The sequence below is a fragment of the Canis lupus genome, chromosome 34 (assembly GCF_003254725.2).
Source record: "Canis lupus dingo isolate Sandy chromosome 34, ASM325472v2, whole genome shotgun sequence".
NCBI lineage: Eukaryota > Metazoa > Chordata > Mammalia > Carnivora > Canidae > Canis > Canis lupus.
Window position 1 is genome coordinate 3,948,682 of NC_064276.1, and position 22,665 is coordinate 3,971,346.

Sequence of the window (22,665 nt, forward strand, 5' to 3'; positions counted from 1 at the left end):
CACTGTATGTTTCAATAATTTTAGGATATTTTCTTACATAACCACAGTACATTTATCAAAATGAGGAAAGGGGCACCTAGATGGCTGAATTGGTTTAGCCTCCCACTCTTGATTTTGGCTCAGGTCATGATCTCAGGGGCATGAGATTGAGCCCCACATCTGGCTCTGAGCTCAGGGAGGATTCTGCTTGGGATCCTCTCTCTTTCTCCATCCCACCGCCCACTCATGCTCTCTCTCTTTAAATAAATAAAATCTTTGAAAAAAAAAAAAAAAGAGGCGGGACACCTGGGTGGCTCAGTGGTTGAGCATCTGCCTTCAGCCCAGGGCCTGATCCTAGAGACCTGGGGTCGAGTCCCACATCGGGCTCCCTGCATGGAGCCTGCTTCTCCCCCTGCCTGTGTCTCTGCCTCTCTCTCTCTCTCTCTGTCTGTCTGTCATGAATAAATAAATAAAATCTTTAAAAAATAAATAAATAAATAAATAAATAAATAAATAAGGAAATTAACATTGGCATACTGGCATTATATAATTATAACCCTTATACACATTCTGCCAATCAGCTACTGATGTGTTTGTGAAAGTTTCAGGATTTTTCAAATTACTTTTTATTATGGTAAAATATATATCGCATAAAATTTACCATTTTAACATTGATTTTAAAATATTTTCAATAATTAAAAAAAAAGTTTTTACTTTAATTCCAGTTAGTTAACACACAGTGCTGTATTAGTTTCAGGTGTACAGTAATAGTGATTCAATACTTCCATACATCACTAGGTGCTCATCACAACAGGTCCACTCCTTCATCCCCAGCACCTATTTCCTCTACCCCTAACCACTCCCCTCTGTAACCATCAGTTTGTTCTCCATAGCTAGGGGTCTGTTTCTTGGTTTTCTTCTTTCTCTCTCTCTCTTTTTTCCCCTTTGCTCATTTGTTTTGTTTCTTAAATTCCACATATGAGTGATATCATATGGTATTTGTCTTTCTCTGCCTTATTCCACTTAGATTATACTCTTTACCTTTATCCATGTGGTTGCACGGGTCTTGAAATGGCAAGATTTCACTCTTTTTTATGACTAAATAATATTTCATTCTATCTATCTTTTTTTTTAGTACTGTGGTTTATTAATTATCATATTTGAACTGATACATAAAACCAGAATTTCAATGTGTTAATCTCCAAAGAGAAATACAATAATAAGAAGTTCAGTTACTTGATATTATTTGCTAAGTTAATTATGTAGTTTGATTTTTTAAAATAAGTTGCCATCCATAAAACAAGGGAATAAAATTAGTTGACTCTCAGACTACTAGGAACATTTCTTGTCCTTGGGACTGTCCATGGATGGATCTTTCTTCTTAGTAACTTGAATGTGCCCACTTGGATTCATCTGAAGGGCCAGTAACTTAGTTAAGTCTTTGTTGGTTTTTATTTGCCTTTTGGTTCTACTGTTCCTTGGCCTTCTCTTTCCTTATGTGGTCTTCTCACAGCTCTCTTTATATGTTGGTTTCAGGTCTGCCAGATTTCTTCCATGTATACCATTTTTTGAAAGAAGAGTATATACATGAGACAGCAGTTCTACATTGGCCTTATCTAGAGGAGTAGCAGCATTTTCTTTCTGGAAAAAGTTTACTTTTTTCAACAACTACAATTCCTGTCTTTAGAAATGGGCAAGCATGAGTAATACTTAATGTTTGCCATCTCAAGCATTCTTTCCTGTGACCCCACTGTGCAAGGAAGCCAGGAGATCAGGCATTTAAACTGACTCTACATTTGGCTTCTTAAATAGTTGTACATCTATGTCTTCTTTCAATTCATATCTCAAATGGAACTACAATACATGAGTACAGATAGACCAAGGAAAACAGTTCACCAACATCAAAGTTAGACACATTTGTGAAGACAATTTTTTTGACAGGCATCCTAGTTTGGATTATAATGCTGATAAAAACAACAGCAGACCAAACTAACAACAAAACAGTCTATGTGTAGCCTACTGAAGGATTTGCACTAGTTAGGAGACTGTCTCTGTCCTTATCATCAATACACTGCATATAAAAGCTGCCAACCTTCTCTAGTGTCGGGTCGCCTCATACAAGAGTTAACTTATAAAAGATTACAAGTAGAATGGGCCAAGGTGTTTCCCTAAGGGAGGTGTGGGTTACTCTAAAAGATGATGCAGGTTTTTCAATGATAATATAAGGAATACATGGCACAAAACAACAAAGATTTTCCTCTTCCTTTTTTTTTTTTTTTTGATTGTTCACAGATCTATCTTTTTTTTAAGATTTTATTTATTCATTCATGAAAGACACAGAGAGAGAGAGGCAGACATAGGCAGAGAGAGAGCAGGCCCCATGCTCTCAGGGAGAGCTGATGTGGAGCTATCAGTGACCCTGATGTGGGACCCAGGTCTCCAGGATCACACCCTGGGCTGAAGGCAGGCACTCAACCACTGAGCCACCCAGGCATTCTATCTATCTATCTATCTATCTATCTATCTATCTATCTATCTATCATCTAATCTATCTATCATCTATCTATCTATCTCATCTTTTTTAGCCATTCATCAATTGATGGACATCTGGCCTGCTTCCATATCTTAACTATTGTAAATAACACTGCTAGAAGCATAAGGATGCGTATTTCTCATTGAATTAGTGTTTTTGTATTCTTTGGGTAAATATCCAGTAGTGTGATTATTGGATGGCAGGGTAGTTCTATTTTTAACCTTTTGAGGAACTTCCATACTGTTTTCCACAGTGGCTGCACCAGTTTGCATTTCCACCAACAGTGCATGAGTGTTCCTTTTCCTCCACATTTTTGCCAATAGCTGTTGTCCTTTGCAACCACTTTTAAGTGTACAATCCATGGCATTAAACACATTCACAATGCTGTGCAACCATTACCACTGTCTTAGTCCATTTGGGCTGTGATGACAAAGATACCATAGACCAGGGTGCCTATAAACAACAGACATTTATTTCCTCATAGTTCTAGAGGCTGGTGCCTGCAGATAAGGTGTCTGGTGAGGATGCTTCTTGGTTCATAGATGGTGGTCTTTCAACAAGTTTCATTCACGTTTGTTGCATGACTAATGTCCTTTATTTATTTATTTTTAAAGATTTTATTTATTTATTCATGAGAGACACAGAGAGAGAGAGGCAGAGACACAGGCAGAGGGAGAAGCTGGTCCCACGCAGGGAGCCTGATGCGGGACTCGATCCTCGGTCTCCAGGATCAAGCTTTGGGCTGAAGGCGGCCCTAAACCCCTGAGCCACCCAGGCTGCCCGACTAATGTCCTTTATAAGGAAAGGGGGAAAATACCATTTTTCCTGGCCCAGGATCCAATGCTGAACCTATAGAGCATTTAAGTTCTATCATGCCTCTTTAATCTCTTTTAATAAGGGATAATTTTGTATCTTTCTTTGTTGTTCATGACATTGGCATTTTTAAAGGATACAGGCCAGTTATTTTGTAAAAATACCTTTCATTTTGATCTGTTTGATATTGCCTCACAAATTGAGGTTCTGAGTTTTTGGCAGGAGCAGCACTGAGTGACATGCCCTTCTGTGGCATCATGTCAGAGGCTCATGTTGTGAATGTGTCCCATTACTGGTGATGCTAATTTTGATCACTTGGCTAAGATGACTGCCAGGTTTCTCCACTGTAAAGTTATTATTTTCCCTTTTATAGTTCATACCCTGTGAGGAGTGAGATTGTATACAAATCCTGTTTTTCATTAAACTTTCACCCACTGTTTCAGCATCCATTGATGATTCTCTCTGACACAATTACTGCTATGGTGGCAAATGGTATTTCTAATTCCATGATTCATTCAACATTTATTCTCTGATATTCCACCATAGGAAAGAGCTTTCTCTTCTCCCCAATTATTTTTTCATTTATATAATTATATCAGTAGGCATTTGTGGATTTTTACTTTAGACTATTATTGCAATAGAATAAAATGAGAATTGCCATAATTCAGTACTATCATTATTGTTGGTCAAATTATCCCAGATTTGCCCAAAGGGAGCTCCTCAAAGCTAACTGTCTTCGGTTCTTTTGATAAGTTCCTATTATTCTTTGAGCACTTCCTCGCTGTCTGGCAGGATTACAGGACTGGTTTCATCTGTATCTTTCCATCTGAGCCCTAAAATTAGTCATTTATCCAAGGATCTCTGGTTTCCTTTAATGGAGAATTATATTGAGGACCCCAGATCTGGGTGTTGGGTAAGCTTCAAGACCGTCTTAGCTGGTAGAGTTTCTGAGGCGTCTTCACCTGGACATACCAGCATTAGCTGCATGACACTTTCACTCTTTGCAAGTGCCTTTACATACTAGTTCCTATTCTCAGTTGACTGCTAAATTATAGACATTGAAAATTATGATTTTTTTCTGGGTAGTGGGTTACAATTGATTTCTTTTCTTTAAATGTATGTATTCATATATTATTTTCTTGTTGCTGCTGTAACAAATGATCACGAACTTGGTAGCTTAAAACAGGACCAATTTATTATCTTACATTCATAGAGGTCAGAAGTCTGAGATGGGCTTCACTACCCTGTCCTGGAATCAGGGTGTTTGTAGGACTGAGTTCTTCCTGGGGACTCAAGGGCAAAAGCTCTTTCCTTGCCTTTTCCACCTTCTAGAAGCTGCCAGCCTTCAGTGACTTGTATCCCTTCCATCTTCAAAGCTAGCAACCGTATGGCTGGGACCTCCGTTTCTGTGGTCACATCTACTTCTTTTGACTCTGCTCCTCCTGCCCTCTCTTCCCTGTGATCACACTGGGCCCACTCAGGTAATCCAGGATAATCTCCCATCTTCAGAACCTTAACTAATCACACTCACGACACTTTGTGTGGGTCTGTGTGTGCCACCCAGCATATTTACAGTTTCTAGGGATTGCGGGGTGGACATCTGCAGAGGGCCACTACACAACCATAATGTATTTTATATATTGTTAAATCATGAACATGAATTCTGTTGCTAATAACAGAAACAGTTACAAGAAAGAAGGCCCAGATGGACAGGGGCCCCCTTGCTCCCCCCTGGGACTCTTGCTGGCGTGTCCACCAGCTCCTGAATCATCCCTGCCATTTGGCTGGACGACAGCAGAGGTAGCAAGGTGTGACAAGGTGTCTGAGCTGGCCTCCAAGGAGAGGCCCCAGGATCACCTCTCAAGCAAATGGCTCCAGACTGGGCGGGGCTCTCCTTCCAAGCCCCAGCTCCCAGGGCCAGAACCCCTCCTCTTCTGGTCTCTGAGATTCCTCCCTCTCGCACGCATTTTAGAGGCAAAAGCAGGACACCCTGAGGTCGCGGGCCGCGGTTCCCCCTCGAGCAGGTGCGCCGCAGGTCGACGGTGTGGCCTGCGCGTCTTGGCCGCCCCCGTGGGTCCCCACGCCTGGGCGTCCTCCCCGGCGCCGCCCTCCCGCCCCGCGCGCGGCGCCCACCCGGCCCGCAGGGTCCCGCGTGTCCCGGGCGCGCCTCGCCTGCCCCCGCCCCCCCCCGGCTCCGGGCCGCCCGGTTTCTGCTTCTCCCGCGAACCTCCGAGTCCCTACTGCGGGGACATTTGTATTTGCTTTTCTCTCCTAATACAAATATTGCTGTTTTTCGAACCTCCTGCCCCCTGCGGTCCCTTTGATTCGGAGCCAGGACGGATTCCGCTGACTCGGCTCCGATTCGTGCTCGCCCCCCGCCCCCCATTCCGGCGGCCCTTGGCCCCGCAGCTCCCCAGGACCCTGGGGCGCCCCCCGCCCCAGCCTGAGGTCTGCGGGGACCCGGGAGGGACGGGATCCGGGGCCAGGTGCCCGGTGGCTGAGCCGCAGGTGCTGCCGCCCGCACCCCTGAAAAGCCCTCTCCCAGATTTTTGTTTTTCGCCCTGGGAGTAGGTGAAGGTTGGTTTCGGGGTCTCTCGGGGCCGCTGGGTGTACCGACGCGGCACAGCTGTGCTAGTGTGGGGTGTCACCCTTTCCCGCACCGCAGCCCCGGGCGCTGGGCGGGCGCGTCTACGCAGCCCGGGCCCGGACCTTCCTGGGCGCGTGCACACCTGCGAGGCCCCGCGGCCCCCTTACTCCTGCGGCTGCGGCTCCTCCGCGACCCGCTGTCCGCTCCGGACCCCCACCCCCCCGCCCCCGGCCCCGGCCTCGGCCTGGGGAGAAGGAGGAGACGAGGGAGGCGGGAGGCCCCAAGGAAGGTTAACGCGGCCGGGCCGAGAGCCGCAAGGTCTTTGCAAAGCGATTTCTTCTCGCGCTCAGATGAGAAATGACAGACAATGCACAGCCCTGCGACAGCTGCGGTATCCCTTGACAGCGCTCAGAGAGCAATTCTTTTCAACCTCTTTATTGAGGTGCACCTCACAGGTGCCGTCCATCCACTTAAAAGGTGCAAGTCAGTGGTTTGGGGTATTCACCGAGTCGTGCAGTCATCGCCACAGTCCACCCCAGAGCGTTTCCCTCTCTTGAATGGAAACCCGCACCCAGCAGCAGCAGCCACTCTGTGCCGCCTCACCCACCAGCCCCCGCACACTCTAATTTTTCTGTCGCGGTAGATTTGACTATTCTGGACACTTTCTGTAAATGAAATCATGGAATCATGGTCTTTGGTGCCTAGTATCTCACTTAGCATAATGTTTTCAAGGCTCATCCACGCTGTGATACATGTCAGTGCTTTATTCCGTCTTACAGCTAAACAATATTCCATTGAACGGATAGAGCCCACTTTAATTCTCCATTCATTAGTTGATGGGTTTTTGGGTTGTTTCTGCTTTCTGACTATTATGAATAATGCTGCTGTGAACATTTACGTATAGATTTTTGTGGACTTATGTCTTCAATTCCCTTGGCTCTATCCCTGGGAGTGGAATTGTTGGGTTCTATGGTAACTTCAATACTTCAAGGAACCATCAAAGACCTAATTTTAGCTTTTTTGGGAAGAAAAAGGAGGGGCGGGTTCAAAAAAATAGTTGAATAGATCTGCAACGGCTGCTGGATAAATCACCTCCCACTTGTTGACAGAGAACCTTCTCTACAGAAAGCATATGGCACTGAAAACTATGAGAGGAGTTGTTCACTGTATGGTGTGGAGTAAGTCAGAGCCCAGGGAGGGCAGGATTCAGTGAGGACACATCCCCCTCCCCGAGAGAAGGGAGACAGACATCCCTATCCCAGCTGTCACCCGTCACAGGGGCTTTAAACATGAGGCGTGCAGAAATCCACAGGCACAGCCAGCAGTGACTGCTTGGGGTGGGGGTCCTGGTGAGGTTGTGGGGAGGAGTGCAGCCTTACAGCTGAAATAATATTTGCCTCCACCTCCAAGAGAGTTTGCAGCAGGGAGGAGAGAACAGCATGGATTAATGCCTAGCAGTGTGACAGTCCTGATGCACTTGGCCCTGGTGCAAGGATAGGAGTCGGGAGTTGGGGGGAAGGGCCCAGGGGAGTAAACTGAGGCCCGACGTCAATGGCACGCTAGGAGTTTGAACTTGAACCTTGAGGCTCTGGGATCGATCTGTCCCAGGACTCCGGGCTGGGCAGGGTGGTCAGCCTGGGTCCTGGAGCCATGTTGTTGGCGGAGGGGAGAGAGGGAGTTTCCCAGGCTGCCATCAGGAGAGAGAGTGAGGTGGGGAAAGGCAGGAGGGGGCCACTGAGGGACATCCGTAGGACTTTATGAAAGGCGGAGTTGTGGGGGAGAGAGAGAGCCGCCTGAGTCATAAGTGCTTTGGTTTTTCTAGGGAGAAAGAAAGGCTTTGGCGTTACAGCCCCTGGGGCACACACAGCTGCTGAGCGAGTAACCGCCTGTTTCACCCAGTTGAGTTCCCATAGGAAGATAGCTTCACCTGGAAACTCAGAATTTTTAGAAAGGCTTGCAGCTTCTTTTGGTTTGGGACAAAGCCTTCACTGTCTGTATCCATCAGGTGGGGGTGTATATGCCCTTCTATAACGGGACACGCTGGGACCCCTTCTGTACCATACACCACCCAAGCCCAGGCCCCGCTCCACATTACAAATCCCTCTAGTCTCCTTCTCACTGGCGATGTAAGGCCCACCCCAGGGTCAGCAGAAGTGTGAAAAGGAAATTCTTATCTCCAGAGTCATCCTTTTTCCTCCTCCTTTTCTTATTTCTCTGTTTCTGGGTTTCTTCTTTCTACTCCCCTGTTTTTTTGTTTTTTTTTTTTTTTGGTTTTTTTTTTTTTTTTACTCCCCTGTTCTTTGGGGAGAACCTGGAACACTCTGGCTGCCCAGTGTTCCCTGCAGGACCTGTTCTTCTGCTGGTGTCATTTCTCCCTCAGCAACAAGGCCCTGGGCTCAGACATAGCCTGGGGTTTGCAGAAAGTGCCCTGGTGTTGGAGAAAAAAATCATTCCCTGAGGCCAGATGGAGGCCGAAAATCCAGGGTGGGAGCAACACAGAGGCAAGCCAGAGCAATTGGAGGATGCCAACACCCTTGCTGTGATTTATACTTCACTTCATTACTTACCCTGGGGAGACAAGTTCACAGTCAGGGAGGACTGCTAGCACAGAGGCTTCGAGTGGGAAAGAGCATGATGAATTTGGTGAGACTGAGTAATTGGGACAGGTGTGGGGGCAGTTTCTCGACCTTGACGTTTTTTGCCTGACACTTTTTCCCTGGGGAATTCCTGGAATTAGCTCAGACTACAGAGGTGGTCAAATGTTGGTGTGGCTCTGGTCCCCATGTGAGCATCGCTCCTTATTGCCAGAGAGGTGACAAGTTAGGCAGTCCATGGTGACAGGGGGGTTGAGCTGGAACTGCACACACAAGGATTATCCTCTGTGCCTGTACTCCAGGGACCTCCCGGCATTCTGGTGCTAGTCGACAGTTATGTTCAAGGTTGCCCACATCCTTTTGAGAATTGGATCCTTTCATAATTTTACAACATTATGAAATGTTTAGACATCAGGACACCCAGGGGAGTTGACACACGATTAGATAATAATAGTGTTTTTTAAAATAGCTAATGGATTCCATGTTACTTTTCTGTTAGTTGATGGTTAAAATCCCCATAAAAACCACAGGGTTGGATTTCTATGAATCATCTATAAGTGGTTTCTGATGGTTTTAAAATAAGGATTAACTACATCAAAGCTGGAGTCAATGCAAGCTTCTAATCCAAAATAAATCTTTAGCTTAATTTCATCCAGTTTCAGATCCAAAAGCTAATTTAATTAATATTTATATAAGCTTTAAACATTATTAACAGTAGAGTGGTGCTTTGTTACAGTCACAGCCCCCCGATGAGTAGCGTCTCTGTGCCCTTTACTGCTTTAAAATATAACTTTGTTGCTCCCCCTTAAATCAAGCCATAGGACTTATTTCTCCAACCCTTGACCTTGGGCTGGCCTGGCAACTTGCTTTGACCAACCGAATGCAGCAGAAATGACATAGTGCAACCTATAAGACTGGGCCTTAAGAGAGATTGTGAATTCTCTTGTCAATCTCTTGGAACACTCGGAGACCACATGGAGGGCAAGGCCCAGCTGACTGCCATTACCAAGGCCCCAGACATGTGAATGAAGCCACCTTAGACTTCAGCCTCAGCTTCTCTCCAAGCTGTCTGAATTCAGGTGGCCAGCAGAAACTTGAGAAACCATACAATTAGTGGCTCTAAGTCACTAAATTTTAAGGATGTTTGTTATGCAGCAGGAGCTAACCAATACAAACAGTACCCTAAATGGTGACAGAACCGTGTCCTTTTTCTATGAAAATTGACACTGTCTCTAAAAACAAATGAGAAAGTCTCCCACTTTCCAGAACAGTAAGGTAGGGTTTCTTCCTTTGAAAAAAAAAAAAAAAAGCAGAGTTATTCAAGAAAGTGTGTGAATTTAGATTTAAATGCTGAACTATAATAATGCTTACCCATTAAGAAAAAGAAAACTGAGTTTTATTATTTAAACTAAGAGATAGTTTAGGGAGAAAGAAAAAGAAATTGCTAAATGAGTCCAGTGATTGACTCTAATTTTCTCCTTATTGGTGCTTTGCTTGCTTTCAACTAAAAGGAGTTGGGACCTGCTGTCCTTTGCATGTGGCTTTGGATTAGCAAAATTGTGCTCTTCCTTTCTGTCACTTTCTGATGCTGACACTTCCTTCCTAGTAGCTCTCATCACACTAGTAGACTCTGGGCTCTTAAACGGGCCTCACCACCTTTCTCTCTTACTGGGATTTAATGGAAACAATATCAGGGTGTCAGAAGGGATCTCTCTGCTGTTTTGTTGAACATATATTGACTTCTTTCATGGGGTTCCCTTGAGATTAAGGAATTTGATACCACAAGTTATTTCTCCATTCACTGAATACTGAGCAATAAGTATCCAAAGAAAAAGAGCAAGTTAAAGAATTATTGTTCAGACTTTTGGATATTTGTCTCTATGTATTTTAATTATTTTAGATATTTATATATTATAAAATAAACATTTGACTTTGCTGCACAGTTCTATAAGTTTTAAATATGTGTAGATGTGTGTATTGACCACCCGCTTCAGCTCCAGGAACACTGCCATCGCCCCAGGAAACTTCCTCGTGTACCCTGTTGTCAAGTCCTCACAACCCCCAGCTCCCGGCAACAACAAATCTGTTCTTTCTTCTTCCAGTTTTGCTTTTCCAGAATGTCGTATGAATGAGATCAGTTGTAAGTGACGTTTTGAGACCAGTTTCTTTCACTCATGCATCCATGTTTTGGGGCGTCTGAATACTTTGCTCCTTTTTATATCCGAGTAACATTCCATTGCCTAGGTATATCACTGTTTGTCTATCAGCTCACCCATTGAAAGATGTTTGGGTCGTTTCTTACTTGGGGCAATTATGAATAGGGCTGCTGTAAATGTCTCTTCATTTTGTTTGTTTGTTTATTCTCTGCACCCAGCGTGGAGTTCAAACTCATGACCCTGAGATCAAGAGTCCCACGTTTCTCCAACTGAGCCAGCCAGGTGCCCCAGTGTCGCTTCATTTTAATTCATAAAACGGGAATGCTGTTTACTTCAAAACTGCTTTATCAGTAGAAATATTAAACTGTACTTTGCGATATTTTGATTTTTATTTAAAATGTTTATTCCAGGGGCACCTGGTTGGCTCAGTTGGTTGAGCGTCCAATTCTTGGTTTTGGCTCAGGTCATGAACTCCTGGGTGGTGGTATCAGCCCCACATAGGGCTCTGTGCTCAGTGGGGAGTCTGCTTGAGATTCTCTCTCCCTCTCCTGCCCGTCCCGCTCATATTCTCTCTCTCTGAAATAAATAAATAAATCTTTGAAAAAATATAAATAAAGTCTTTATTCCATTAGTTTCAGGGTGTTAAATGAGCATCTCCTTCGCATAATCACTGTACTTTTTTTTTTAATTTTTTTTTATTTATTTATGATAGTCACAGAGAGAGAGAGAGAGAGAGGCAGAGACTCAGGCAGAGGGAGAAGCAGGCTCCATGCACTGGGAGCCCGATGTGGGATTCGATCCCGGGTCTCCAGGATCGCGCCCTGGGCCAAAGGCAGGCGCCAAACCGCTGCGCCACCCAGGGATCCCGCATAATCACTACTAAATAAATATATATATTTTTTAATTTTTTATTTTTTAAAATATTTTATTTATTTAATCATGAGAGACACACAGAGAGAGAGAGAGAGGCAGAGACATAGGCAGAGGGAGAAGCAGGCTCCATGCAGGGAGCCCGATGTGGGACTCGATCCCAGGTCCCTAGGATCATGGCCTGGGCCAAAGGCAGCACTAAACCGCTGAGCCACCCAGGCTGCCCTACTAAATATATTTTTATTGAATAACTACCCACAAATTTTATTTATATATTTATTTAAAGAGTTCATTTATTTATTTTATTTTAGAGAGATAGAGAGAGAGAGAGAGTGCGCACGAGCAGGGGGAGGGAGAGAGGGAGACGGAGAATCTTAAGCAGGCTCCATGCCCAGTGTAGAGCCGGACACAAGGCTGTATCTCACAACCTTGAGGTCATGATCTGAGCGGAAACCAAGAGTCAGGTGCTCAATTGACTGAGCCACCCAAGTGCCCCTGCACCCACAAATTTTATTTCATTTGTTTTAATTCCAGTGTAGCTAACATAAGTGTTATATTAGTTTCAGATGTACCATCCAGTGATTCAGCGGTTCCATATATTACTTATCGCTCATCAAAATAAGTGTACTCTTAATCCCCTTCACCTAGTTCACCCATTCCCCTCCACCTCCCCTCTGATAACCATCTGTTTGTTTTCCATAGCTAAGAGTCCATTTTTTTGTCTCTTTCTCTCTCTTTTTCCTTTGTCCATTTGTGTATGACTGGACCCCTGGACCCCAGGATCACACCCTGAGCTGAAGGCAGACACGCAACTGCTGAGCCACCCAGGCATCCCTGGCTGCCTCATTCCTATTATTTCTTTTAAATTTAAGATGTACAGTATGATGGTTTGATTTACATACACTGTGAAATGGTCACCACAATAGGTTTGGTTGGCATCCATCACCTCATATAGATAGAATAAAAAGAAGAGGGTGAAAATGTATCCTGTGGGGAGAGCTCTTTGGATCTACTCTCCTGCCTTTCCTGTATATCCCAGAGCAGTGTGAACTGAAGACCTCATGTTGTGCATGACATCCCCAGCACTTATTTCTCTTATAACTGCAAGGTTATGCCTTTTGACTCCCTTCCTCCAACTTTCCCTCCTCCCATCCTCAGATCTTTTTAGCTGCATTTCAACATGTAATATAACTTATTTCCTTTTACAGTGTTTTTGTTGTTTGAATTAACAATAAAAAAATTCCTGGGGTGCCTGGCTGGCTCAGTTGGTAGAGTATGTGACTCTTGATCTCAGGGTTTTAAGTTTGAGCTGCACAGTAGGTGTAGAGATTACTTAAAAGTAAAGTAAATATTTTTTAAAAGATTTATTTATTTATTTATTTATTTGAGAGAGAGAGAGAGAGAGAGCACAAGCAGGAGGGGCAGAGGGAGAGGAGAGAGAATCCCCAGTAGACTCCTTGCTGAGTGTGGAGCCCAATTTAGAGCTCAATCCCACAACCTTGAGATCATGACCTGAACTGAAACCAAGAGTTGGACGCTCAACTGAGTAGGCAACCCAGATACACCCTCCACCCCCAAGAAAAATCCTAAAAAAAAAAAAAAGAATCCTGAATACTGAATAACTACAGGAAATCTAACAAATTACAGTTACAAAGAGAACCAAACTTAAGTTCTCTGAATTGTTTCCACGTGGTAAATAAACTAAATAAGACTCCATCCCCAAATCGAAAGTCAAATTACTGATTTAGTTGCCCATGTTAAGGTTGATGTGACATGGCTGACCTTCCAATAGGTCAAATTCTCTTAAGGGTCCCAAGAATATCAAACACCAAATATGTACAGATTTTACCCAACAGATTTCATCTTCAGACTATGTGTTTGAGATGTACCTGGCTGGTTCAGTCAGTAGAGCATGTGAGTCTTGATCTCAGGTTTGTGAGTTAGAGCCCCAGCTGGGTATAGAGATCAGTTAAAAATAAAATTTAAAAAGGATACAATGGGGATCCCTGGGTGGTGCAGCAGTTTAGTGCCAGCCTTTGGCCCAGGGCACGATCCTGGAGACTCGGAATCGAATCCCACGTCGGGCTCCCGGTACATGGAGCCTGCTTCTCCCTCTGCCTATGTCTCTGCCTCTCTCTCTGTGTGACTATCACAAATAAATTTTAAAAAATTAAAAAAAAATTAAAAAAAATTAAAAGGATACAATGGTTTTGAGTGTCAAAAGTTTTTGATACTTAATTCTAAATCCTCCCAGACTAAACGATATTTGTGCACAGAAGAGGAAGATAGTCAGCCCTCTGGCTCATTGAGGCGACTACGGCCAGGGGCTTCAGGCAACTATGAGCCTGAATATCACAGATTAAGGCTGGGTCTCTTGGTGCCTCGCAGTTGTGCTGGGAGCCCTGTCTACAGCTGTTCTGTCAGTGAATCCATAATTTCTAGAAGATGCATTGGTGTGGCCTGAGTCCCTATGCTCCAGTTACACATATTCCTGAATTCAAATACTTTTGACTTTAATAGATATGTAAATGTCTGTTCCTTTCAACACAAAATAATTTAAAACTTATTGGAATCTTGCTTTCTCTTATTTTTTTTTCAGACTACACATAACTCCTATAGGTATTTAAAATGCTCTCCAGGGACACCTGGATGGCTCAGTGGGTTAAGGGTTTTAGTGGCTGCCTAGGCTTAGGTCTTGATCCTGGAGTCCTGGGATGGAGTCCCACATCAGGCTTCCTGCTCAGCGGGGAGTCTGCTTCTGCCTCTTGCTCTGCCCCTCCCCGCTGTATTTTCTCTCTCTCAAATAAATAAATAAAATCTCAAAAAAAAAATTGCTCTCCAACTCAATTCTGCAAATCACACACACGTACCAATTTACAGGTTTTCCCCTGGCTGAGGCCTGGTGAGAAGGCTACATGAGCTATGTGGTCCATGTTCTAATACTTGGAGCCAGCGTCTGTGGCATTGATTAGAAAGACTCTTGTAGGGACACCTGGGTGGCTCAGGGGTTGAGCATCTGTCTTTGGCTCAGGGCATGATCCCAGGGTTCCAGGATGGAGTCCCACATCGGGCTCCCCGAGGAAGTCTGCTTCTCCCTCTGCCTGTGTCTCTGCCTCTCTCTGTGTCTCTCATGAATACATAAATAAAGTCTTTTAAAAAAGAGAGAAAGAAAAAGAAAAAGAGTCTTGTAACTAAGTTAAGGATCTTGAAATGAGATCTTCCTGGATAATCCAGGAGGGCTGTATATATGACATGTGTCCTTCTAGGAGGCAGAAGAGAAGAAGCTACAGACACAGAAAAGGTCATACGAAGGTGGAAGTGGAGACTGGAATGAGGCAATAGCAGGATCAGGACCTCCTTGAGCCTCCAGAGCTATGAGTTCTGGGGAAGGATTCTGGCCTTAGAGGGAGGACTACCCAGCCAGAATTCTGGTCTCCAGAACTGTGAGATAAGGCATTTCTGTTATTTTAAGCTGCTGTGGCAGCCCCAGGAAACTAACGCAGGTGTGTTTGGGGCACACCTGGGTGAGGCAGGTTTCAGCGTGTATGTAAAGACTCTTGAGTTGCAAGTGTAGAAATCTAGTGACACTATCTTATTCATAAGAGAGTCACTTGTAAGGATGTGAGAGTCAATACTAGAATTGATTGTCAAGAAAAGGTCAGAAAGGGATGAGAACTAGGACCTGGAATGCTGGAAGGACCCTGTTTATCTTTGTGTCTGCTTCATTGTTTTATTTCTATTTTTTTATTTTTTAAGATTTTGTTTATTTATTCATAGAGACACACACACACACAGAGAAAGAGAGAGAGGCAGAGAGAGAAGCAGGCTCCATATAGGATGCCTGACATGGGACTTGATCCTGGGTCTCCAGGACCACACCCCAGGCTGCAGATGGTGCTAAATTGCTGCGTCACCATGGCTACCCCATTGTTTTATTTTTAAATATGGCCACCTTATTGGTCCTGTATGTAGGTGGTACTATTCTAGCCACACAGGGAAACTGGCTAGTCTTCATTCACCCCAAAACCAACTTGGAAAACTCAGCCCCCCACCTCCAGTTTGATTCACCATGGTGCTGGGGGCAAGCTTTGCCACCTAAACCTGGCTGCCAGGTGCCTATGTCTCTGAATCAGGATGCTGATTCTTTGAGAAAAGCAGATGCTCAGTGGTGTCTACCAGTAGCAGCCGCCTTGTTGTGCTCTGTTGTATCAGCTACTGCCCCCTCCCCATGCTGCCTAAAAAACCCAAAATGAAGTACCTAGAAATAACATTTATTTGCACTGATCTGCAGGGCAGCTGATCTAGGCTGGGCTTGGCTGGACAGTCTTGGGGCTCAGGTTCAGGGGATGACGGCTACCAGGGAGAAGCTCTTCTCATGGTGATGGCAAAGGTACAGGAGGGACAGCTCAGAATGGCAGGCATGCTTCTAGCCTTTGCTTGCATCATGTGCGCTAACACCCTTTTGGCCAAAACATTATATTGCTGAGCCTTGCATTGGTGGAGCGGGGAAGTATACCTCTTATGGAGGTTAGGTGGGTAGGAGAGGAGTTTTGAACAATAATCTGACCTTTCACATGGTACAAGATTTTTAGTAATGGAACCAAATGATCAAACATAATACCACTGTTAATCTGACACCTACCTTTTTGCACCCCCCCAATGTACTAGAACACGAAGTTCTTAAAACAACATACCAAGACTCCTGCCAAAAATGTTTGGATTGAACCTCACTAAGACTTTGAACCTAACTTCCAGTACATAGGAGATGTAAGGAGGGGTAGAAGGATGAGTTGAGTGGATACTCTATGAGTTATCGATTGCTGAGTAACAAATTACTGCCCCCCCAAACTGAGCTACTTAAACAACAATGGACAGTAAGTATTTCACAGGGTAGTGCAAGAGAAAGCAAGAAGGCCAGGTATGACCTAGTCTCAGAAGGCATAAGCTGTCATTTTTGTTCGTTCTGTTTGTTAGAAATAAGTCAGAGTACAGCCATCTTTTGAATCAGGAGAATCAAAGAATTTGTGGACATATTTAAAAATTACTACTGGGGTTATTTTAGGTGAAAAGAGAAAAAGAGATCAAAAGCAATGTTTCACATTCCTGACTGGATTCCTAGATTTTTTTTTAAGCCCTAAAAGTAATTTGGGAGCCAACTGGGGAAACTTGGATGTGAAATAAGTACTAGATGAATTAGGGAATTATTGATAATTTTCGTAGGTGTGACAAAGGTGTTGTGGCAATGTGGAAGAAGGTCCTTATTCTTAGAACATGCGGATGGAAGTATTTAGCAGTGAAATGGCTTGATGTCTGCAACCTGTTTTCAAAAAGGTGGAAAAAAAAAAGTGAGAGAGATAAAGCAAATGAGCCAAAATATGAACACTGGAATCTCAGTGGAGAGTATATATGTGTTCATTGTACTAATTCTTGACTTTTCATACTTTCAAAATTCTTAAAAATTAAAATGCATAAATATATAAGGATAATATGGGTCTGGGTGAAGTTCTCCAATTCAAGGCTGAGGAATTAGGTTGTCATCCTTGGCTTGCCCACAAGGAAAATGAGAACTTTCATCTTTAAGTAAATGTTCTTCTCTTATCTAGTATTTCTGGCCCGTGGGTGTCTCATTAGCTTCAGGGAACATTCTTTCTGAAGGAGACCCACAAAGAAATCCCTCGTATGTGTGGCGCTCCCTCTGCTAAGCCAGGCTGAGAAGCCACCGTGAGGACTGAGGATATTAAGGACATTTAGGGAAAGCAGAACAAATCAGAAATTGGTATCAAGGAAAAAAGTCAATATACTTCACAAAAATCAGAAGTTGTAGGACCTTCAATGAATGGCTGAGGTAAGGAAGAGGGGTGGGGAAGAAAAGCCCCTTCATACTTGCAGCCCAGCATTTCACAGATCACCACCAGGAACCTTCTACCTGTTAGGACTCCTGCAAGAAATGGAGGCAGGTCCATAATTAAACAAAGACTCAGGACAGTGCATCTATAACAAGCTCACATTTGCTACTTTAAAGTCCCCAAAGGGAATCTTACATGTTTGAGTTTGAGATTAACAACAGAGTGAATGAATGAAGAAAGTATTAGTTCAACATCCTATAGTAGTTTAATAACTCCTTGACACAAAACCATCTCATCCCTTTGGCGCCAGGCATTATTCTTACAATCAGGTATTGATTTTATTTTATTTTATTTTTTAAGATTTATTTATTTATTTATGATAGACAGAGAGAGAGAGAGAGGCAGAGACACAGGAGGAGAGAGAAGCAGGCTCCATGCTGGGAGCCCGATGTGGGACTCCATCCCGGGACCCCAGGATCGCGCCCTGGGCCAAAGGCAGGCACCAAACTGCTGAGCCACCCAGGGATCCCCTCGGTATTGATTTTAAAATCACAGTCAACAGAAGTACACTTAAAAGGAAGCAGATAAAATCAGAATGTGGGGACCTTCTACAGGGGAACAACCTAACGAGGAGACTACTCCAGATTAAAAGAGCATTAAGAAAAAAGAAAACCTCAAGGCACATAGTGGCTCCATAGGTTAAGCATCTAATTCTTGATCTCAGCTTGAGTCTTGATCCCGTGGTTGTGAGTTCAAGTCCTACATTGGGCTCTATGCCGACAGGGAGCCTACTTAAGAAAAAAAATTTTTTTAAAAAGAAAACCTCAAAACTTGGAAATAGGAAATGCATGACTTCTTCTCCTTGCCTTTCAATATCATGTCAGGACACTAAAACTTTGGGGCTGGGGGTGGAGGCAGTAGGTACACCTTCATTTCAGACCGTTTAAGGTTCATTAAGATATTTGACAATTCTGTGATGGGAAGGGGATACCATGCACAAAGCTAAAAGATGCAAATGATTCTAATCTGACATAGGGATATAAGGTTGAGATGACTTTTGTCTGGTTGGGATGCAAATGATCCTATCTGGTTTCAAAGATAATAAAAAATGTTTTGATGATCGGTTTTATTGCCTGGGAGGTTGTTAACCAGACTTCTAAACACATAACTGAGCAATCCTTCTCCAGGGCTTTCATCTCTCAGAGTTTCTTTTAACCAGTTTAACCATCCTGCTGCTTTCTTCATTAATGAGTTAATTAAATAGTTGATACCTAGTTACTTAGGGTTAATAGGAGACTTGTGGTTTTGCCTTTTTGAAAATTCTACTTTGAAAAGTGACTTGAAAGACTTAACATAGAACAAAATATGTGGACTTTATTTGGATCCTGTTCTCCAATAAACCAGTTATAAAGGCATTTTTAGGGAGATGGAGGACATTTACAAGTGGACCTAGGTATGAGGGGATATATTTTTTAAGATTTTATTTATTTATTTGAGAGTGAGAAAGAGAGCACAAGCAGGGGGAGGGGCAGAGAGAGGGGGAGAAGCAGGCTCCCTGCGGAGCAGATAGCCCCAAACGGGGCCTCGATCCCAGGATCCCAAGATCATGACTTGAGCCAAAGATAGAGGCTTAATCCACTGAGCCACCCAAGCGCCCTTAGGCATTAGATAATATTAAGGAATATTTTTCATTTTCTTAGATGTGAAGATGGCATTGTGGTATGAAGGAAAATTATAGGTGTGTTTAAGTGTATTAGTTATCTAGTGTGTGTAACAAATTACCTAAATCATACTATTTTCAATGTAGGCCAACAGATCAGGAGGTGACTACCATTGATTTGTTATTCACCCCCAAAGATGGGAGTACACCATGCCTCAGTTGGGCCACATGAGGAAGCACAGGGTCGTCCAGGAGGCAGAGGGAATGACGGAAACATGTGGGCAAGAGCCTTTGCTGTGCTTTTCCACCAGAAGACTAAGCACGACAGGGAAAGCAAGTTTAAGATTGGCCAGTCTGCATAGTTTCAGGGGGCTCTGAGGCATAGGGGCTACCTCCAGTTGTCTGGTACCTGGCCCTGGGCTGATTAGTGCAGGCAGACAGTAGCCCAGAGTGTGGGTGCCCTGGGAGAGTCCAATAAGGAAGTGATTTGGAGCGTAGGCTCTGGGTTGCTTGGTTTGCATATGAAAGGTCTTCACCCCTTGGGAATTGGCTTAGCCCTGGAAAGACGATGATCTCTCCACGGTCAGCAAGGCTCCAGATGTCAAAGTATCAGGACCAAATGATTACTATACACAGTGATTTTAAATTATTTTTATTATTTCACATAGTTTCTGAGGGCCAGGATCTGGGAGTGGCTTAGCCAGGTGCCTCTGGTCCAGGTCTCTTAGGAGGTTGTGGTCAGGATGCTGGCCAGAACCGTGGTCATCTGACACTGGCCTGGGGCTGGACGCTCTGTGTCCACGACAGCCTAGGCATATGGTGTTGGAAAGAAGCCCTGGCTCATTGCTGATTTGGATCAGCTGTCTGAGTTCGTCACCATGTGGGTCTCTTGATAGGGCTGCTGGCTTCCCTCAGAGACAGAGAGATACAGAGGGAGGATGAGAGAAAGGTAAGCCTCACTTGAAAAATAGGTTAACATCAGCAGTACCATCTCTTCCGCTGTATACTATGGGTCACACAGACTAACTGTGGAGCAGTTGTGGGCAAATGTAACAGAGGTGGGAGATGGTGCCAGCCAACTTGCAGACTACTGCAGCCCACCAAAGATTCATATCCTTCCCACGTGCAAATTAAGTCAACCGCTTCCAGAGGGTCCGGAAGTTTCGTGCCATTTCAGCATCTGCTCTATGTCCAGAATCTCACAATGTAAATCAGGTTTGGGTGTGATTATATTTCCTAAATACAGTTCTTCCGGTACGGTTCTTGACAAGGTATCTTCCCTCCACACCCCCTGTATTAATCAGCACAGGCTGCTGTAACAAAATCCCATAGATTGGGGGCTTATGAACAATGGACACTTACCTGGGTGTCACAGATCAGGGTATCATCATGGTCAAATGTTGGTGAGGACTCTCTTCCTGGTTTGGATCTGGCCACCTTCTTGATATATCATATGGCAGAGAGAGAAAGAACTAGCTCTCTGGTGTCTCCTTATAAGGGTACTAATCCTACCATGACGACCCTACTCTCACAGCCTCATCGAAACCTAACTACCTCTAAAGGCTCCATCTCCACAGACCATCACATTGAGGGGCTAGGGCTTCACCACATGAATTTTGAGGAGACACATTCAGTCCATAACACCCTTTCCCACTGAACATATAATGGGGCAGTCATAGAATAACCACCCTAGACACTCTCCCTCAAAAAGGGAGAAAATGACAGCCAGGAAGAAGTTGCTGGGCCATATAGATTCTAGAGTCTTGTCAGGCAAATACTGTAAGAGTAGGAGCTCTACTCCAAGCCTTTGGACTCTGCCCTCTGGGCTCCTAGTTCTTCCCTGTGAGTCATCCTTCCTTTTTTTGTGAAAGGTATCATGTGTTTGCAGCTGAGTGATTTTCTCAGCCTGCCTCCTGCCAGTAGACTTTTGAGGGTCTAAAGGCCTCTTTTTACTTTGTACTGTCTGCTCTTCCAGTCTGAGCTGGTGGTGTTTCTGTACATGTAGCTCTCTTAAAAACTACGAATTTTCTGTGAATCTCCTCAGTATCTACTCTGTCAGGCAAAGCCAACACCCACAAACGTCTCAGAGATGAACCTTTCCCCACCCTGGGCTTCTGCAGACAGGTGAGGGTCCGTGTGACTATGTGTTCTAGGAGCACGGCCCTTTGATCGACAGGGTCTGTGAGCATCCTTGTCCGTTTGGGCTGCTATAACAAAACACCCCAGACTGTGCAGTTTATAAACAACAGATTATTTATCCCTTGAGGTTCTGGAGGCCAGAAGTCTGAGATCAGGGTGCCAGCATGGTTGAGCGAAGGGCTTCTTCCAGGATGCAGACTTCTCACATGGTGGCAGGGGCCCGGGTGGCTCTGTGGGGTCTCTTTTGTCAGGACTCTGGTCCCATTCAGAGGGCTCTACCTTCATGACCTAATCACCCCAAACACCCTCACTTCCTAACACCACTGCCCTGGGTATTAGGATTTCAAAACATGAATTTGGAGAGGACACAGGCATTCAGGTGACAACAGTGAGATACACCTTTTTTTTTTTTTTAAGATTTTATTTATTTATTCATGAGAGACACAAAAAAGGAGAGAGAGAGAGGCAGAGACACAGGCAGAGGGAGAAGCAGGCTCCATGCAGGGAGCCCGAAGCAGGACTTGATCCCGGGTCCCCAGGATCATGACCTGAGCCGTAGGCGGACGCTCAACCACTGAGCCACCAAGGCTCCCCTAGAAATTATTATTCTTGCAGCATGTGAGGGTCAGGAATCTGGGAGCGGCTTAGCCACTTGCTTCTGGTACGAGGTCTCTCATGAGGTTACCATCAAGATGTTGGCTGGGGCTGTGGTCGTCTGAAACCTGACAGGAGCTGGGGGTACACATCCCCAGTGGTCCAGACTCACGGCTGTAGATCTGGGGTTTCTTTGCCTCGTGGGCCTCTCCACGGTGCTACTCATGACAGGGCAGCTGACTTCTCCCAGAGAGTGATCTGAGAGCGAGAGAACGCACGATGGAAGCCACGCAGTCTTTCATCACCTAATACCAGCAGAGACATACACCATCACCATTTCTGTATTCTCTGACCCTGGCATTATGTGGGACGAGACTGCACGAGGGTATGACTTCCCAGAGGCAGGGGACCATTATGCGTCATCGGGGAGGCTGACTACCACAAAGTTTTTGAGGGGCCCAATGTCACGTGGTCTATAGCTTACATACTTCAGCAAAAAGAGATTGATGAAAAAAATGTAGCAGAATTTAGCTTTCTCTGGGGGTGACAAGATGGCTTACTGGCTAAGAATCCTCTAGAAGCCAGTTACTTTCTTTCCTGCCCAGCCTTCTGACCTGTCTTCACCAGCAGTGCTGCCTTGCACACAAGGCACAGCGCTTTCCCAGCTGGCTCCCTGCAGCTGCATTTAGCGGTGGGGCCTGAGTCAGCAGTGTGGCCCCATAAACGGTAACAGATGAGCTGGAATATGTTCTCCCTCAGGTATTATTTCGAGATGTTCTGAAACACACCAGCACTTTTTCAGATTCTGTTCCAAAATTTCTTTAGAGGAACAGCTCCACGGAATACTTTTCATGACCTTGCCTTCAAGGTCAGCGTTAATCATAGGGTTTCGGC

The 22,665-nt window shown here is 44.6% G+C and overlaps 1 long non-coding RNA gene across 1 annotated transcript; it reads right to left on the reverse strand.

The window, feature by feature from the left end:
* Nucleotides 1–19,674: 19,674 nt before the first annotated feature.
* LOC118353326 (uncharacterized) lies at nt 19,675–20,863 on the reverse strand. The gene is made up of 2 exons (XR_004812106.1): nt 20,401–20,863; nt 19,675–19,943 (listed from the first exon to the last, which is right to left on the reverse strand). It is a non-coding gene; the product is annotated as an uncharacterized LOC118353326 (long non-coding RNA).
* Between the last annotated feature and the right edge of the window lie 1,802 nt (nt 20,864–22,665).